The following is a 4645-nucleotide window of genomic DNA, read 5'->3' on the forward strand; positions in this document are numbered from 1 at the left end:
CTGTGTCTGCACGCAGTGTTGTAGTCAAGACCACCTAAACTAAGACCAAGTCATTACCAAGACTAGAGTGTATTGAGACTGAGACAAGTCCAAGACTTTGAAGGGTTGAGGGTGAGACAAGACCAAGACCAGACCAAGCAACTGGAACATACACAACTAGCTAAAATTAGCTAATATTCTCTAAATCACTTAGGGTGAGGGGTGGAGAGATTTCTGAAGAGTTTTGGTACAGAGGCAGATTGATAACTTAGCTAGCTAGCTTCGCTAGCGTCACCTACACTTAGTTCACCTTTCTTTATGCTTCCTTACTTAGTACAGATTTAAAAAATGTAGGTGGGCCCAGCTGTGTCAGTTAGCGTTACATTGCAGAATTTACACAGTGCTGTGTGTTTTATTTTAGATGTTGTTTTGCAAATAAACTCTTTATAAATCAGACGATACACAGGCAATTTAGTGATATCCCTGAAGTGGTCTTAAAATAAAATCCTGAGTCCTCTTTATCCGAGACCAAGACAAGACCAAGACCTTCAAAAAGTGGTCTTGAGACCGATCTCGACTAAAACACTGCGTGCACGGATTCAGTTCATAAGAGAATGATACTGAAAATCAGAATTCACAATAATCCATACATAGCTCAAGCAGACGGGATAGTACTGCATTAACGAGAGTGGTTATAACACAACGACCAAAGTCAGGCGAGTTATTATTAGGGAAAAACTATTTCTTTGTTATTGAAGGCCAAGCCTTATTCTGCATTATAAATAAGATAATCATACGTATCGTATCTTGGTTTGTTGGGTATTATAAGGATACATAAAAACAGTCTGAATCACTTCTACCATCATCTGCCTTCCATGCCTGACTTGGATACAGTCTCATCTGTCTAATCAAGGCAAAGATGCACTGCTGGAAGGGGTTTAAGGAAGCAGCTGCAGAAAGTATTCAAATTCACTGCATGCCTAAACTATTTTTGTTTTTTGTGTTATTTGCAATTTAAAGGAACACGCCGACTTATTGGGACTTTAGCTTATTCACCGTAACCGCCAGAGTTAGACAAGTCCATACATACCCTTCTCATCTCCGTGCGTGCTGTAAGGCTGTCTGACGGCTCCAGCGGCAGCAGGCCAGCACAGAACAGGCAGGTGAATGGTTCCAGTAATCCTACTGCTCCGAATAAGTGACAAAATAACACCAACATGTTCCTATTTACATGTTGTGATTTGTAGAGTCACAGCGTGTACAAAAAACAACGTAACATGAGACACAGCCATCTTCTAACCGTAAACAAACCAGGAACTATATTCTCAGGCGGAAGAATATAGTACTTGGGCGGAGTGATATGCTCGCAGCAAGCCTGTCTGAGAATATAGTTCCCGGTTTGTTTACAGATAGAAGATGGCTGTGTCTCATGTTACGTTGTTTTTTGTACACGCTGTGACTCTACAAATCACAACATGTAAATAGGAACATGTTGGTGTTATTTTGTCACTTTTGTCACAATTCGGAGCAGTAGGCTAGTTGGAACCAGTTACCTGCAGGATCTGTGCTGGGCTAAGCTAATGCTGGAGCCGTCAGACAGCGTTACAGCACGCACGGAGATGAAAAGGGTATGTATCGACTTGTCTTACTCTGGGGGTTACGGTGAATAAGCTAAATTCCCACTAAGTCGGTGTGTTCCTTTAAGGATTGTGTGTGTGTCTGACATACATACATACCTGCCCCAAAGGTTTTTGTCTTCCTGTCAAGTGTGATGAAGGCTACTGTATTTTATTCAGGGCATCTGTGCTTATACGTCCTATAAACCTACATTTAAACTGAAATCTAAACTGCTCAGTTTAGATTTCAGTCAAGTGATCCCTGCGAGAATGGATCTCCACCGCTGGACCGTTGGGTCAGAATTTGGGTCAGTGATGTCTTACACCTGCCCTAAATGATTTTTTGGGTTAGGGTTAGCATAGTCTATATCCTTCGCGTTCCACTTCCGGGATTGCTCCGGTGCTGCAGGAAATTCTGCCGGATGCATGTATTTTCCATTTCCTTCCGCTTTCTTTGTGTTGGAATTTTAAATTCGCTGCACTATGGCTAACTGCTCCTCAGATCTCTGCTGGGTAAATTGAGACAGCTAGCTAGACTATCTGTCTAATCTGAGTTTTCTCTCACATGACTATTTTGCAGCGGCTCTGTGCGAAGTTTAGCGCCACCCATGACAATTCTGTTTACAATAAACAAGAGCATGTTTTCCTCCGATCCCCGAATGCTATGTGGAGTAGTCAGACTCTCCTTCAGCACGCTTTGGAAGAGGGTCTGGCAAAGCGAGACTAGGGTTAGCACCAAATCAGGCCTCAGGGTGGTGGTAGCAATCTCAGTTGTCGGCCAATGTCAACCAGCATCTTCCAGTCGCAGGCTAAGCACAGCTGGCATCGACCCAGTGGTGTGGAGCTGCTGCTGGTTACCTTAGGCCCCTCACAGACAAAGACAGTTGTTTGTAGGTGGTTTGATGCTTGTGGTTGCAGGGAATTGGTGGCAGCTCAATTGTTTTCCAGGGTGGAGGCAAGGCTCTTTAGGACTTGGTTGTGACGACATGTGCTAGGGCTGTGAAATTAACAAAAACAGAGTAATTAAGATGCACATTACGTTTTGCAAGTAAACTCTTATTTTGTCTTGTGCTCTGAATGCCAAAAAAAAGTTGAAATGGGAAAAGTATTAAGGAAAAATTTCACAGTTCAAGGTGTTTTCCAAAAGTCAATAATTCTTTTCCATAATCGAGCAGCAGAGAGAGGCTGGCAAGGCCACACGCTGGATCTTCACTCATTGATGACAGCCATTGATGAATATTAACTGCTGTTGGAAAGACGTATGTAGCTCTGATGATAAAGCTCAGTCGCATTGCTTCTATGGCTCACACATCCTTCCATCTGATCTTCCTCTTCTCCACACTGTCCCTTTTTGTCCACTGTCCCTGTTTGCCATGAGAGACTGCCTTGGCCCACCTTGTAGCTTCCTCCTAAAGGCATACTTCCTCCACCACCATCTTTCTCCTTTCTGGTGTTGTGGCATTATTTCAAGCTTAGTTGTTAGTCCAAGGCCTCCTCTTCCTTGGTGAAGATGTCCCACTGCTGGTGTTGCCTCCTTCACTGCTTTGGCTGGTCTCCATTTGCGTCCAGGTTGGCGTGTTGGCGCTCACCACTAAATCTTAGGATTCATTCAGTGTCTTCTGGAGTCTTGCTTTTGCACGCTTGAACTCCTCCTTGAGACCTGCGAGGGGCAGCTTGAGAGGCCTATGGTGGTAATGGAACAAGCCGTTTCTTGATCTAGTCTGTGTTTCTACTGCTAGAGAGACAGTTGCTTGTTTACACATTCAGCTGTTATGGGGCAACACCACAATTCATTTGGAGTTGTGTTTCTGACCACCCAGCCCAAAATTCATTCTCTTTTAGCTTTTAGGGGAAATATCTGTGTCTTTAGTTGCAAAACGCTTCACTGTGTTCACTAACTAGTTGCTAACTGTATGCAGTATGGTGTTGAGCAGGTAAGTGTACAGTGTGTGTTTTTAGCTTTTTCACTGAAAACAGCTGCCTGCTGCAGCCGCAAACAACAGTATGAGAACGGTTAGAGTAAACTGTGTTTACCCATGTAGCCGGCGGGTGGCAATCTTTGTTACCATTCGGAAAAAGGTGTAGCTTTGAAAGGATTTTTGAATCATTCAGTGGATGGAATATTTCTTTTCATCCAGACAACCTGAAAACCTGAATGTATGCTGATACATGAGAAGCACACATTGGGGCTTCGGGCAGCTAAAGCTCTATAAAGCTGAGAGGAGCTGCAGATTCAGGTGATAATTCTCTGTAGGTTCATCACTACGAGTGCCCCCTTTAAGGCCGGCTACACACTAGCTGCGTGGCGTGAGCGTGGCGTTTCTGTTGCGTGTCAGTTGCGTGGTGGCTGCTGGCGTTTTCTATGTCTTTGCACACCAGAAACGTGTCTGACGCACCACTGCTGCTGCTAGCCTTGTCTGTATGCACTCAAGCAGTAGTATACTTCATGTTAAACATAAATATATACTGATTTGATAACAGCAAAGAAAACATTGGCAGTATTGACGGCACAATAGGCTATAGAATATTTTGTTCTGTATTGACAGGTGCAATATTTGAATATCGATAATTATTTATCATTTTTTTTTAATTACATTTATATTTGCATTTATGTCAAAACCTAGAGACTTTTAAATATCATAATGTCATTTATTAGATGTATTCGTGTCAAAAAGACAAATAAACATCTTTTCCTATTCTATTTTGCCTGGAAACGCTTCCAACACGCTTGCGTGTTGGGTGAAAAATAGGCGTCGGTTCTATTTCTAGCATGCACGCGTTTTCTGCGCCTGAAACGTGCGTGTCACGCAGGCAGTGTGCAAGCTCTAACCTGTTAACATGGGAGCAGCCAGTGTGTAGCCGGCCTAACATTGTCATTTAATACATTGTCATTATAAAAAATAAAAATGTTGTGTGTGTGCAAACAATGGAATTTGAGGTCATGGAATAAATTATGCAGTCATTAATTTGTTGTGACCACCTTGAATAAAGTTAACCTATACATGCTGACACAAGAGACATGATTTGTACAAATTAGAAAAACAGACAGC

This window comes from Perca fluviatilis, chromosome 17, assembly GCF_010015445.1.
Source record: "Perca fluviatilis chromosome 17, GENO_Pfluv_1.0, whole genome shotgun sequence".
Taxonomy (NCBI): Eukaryota; Metazoa; Chordata; class Actinopteri; order Perciformes; family Percidae; genus Perca; species Perca fluviatilis.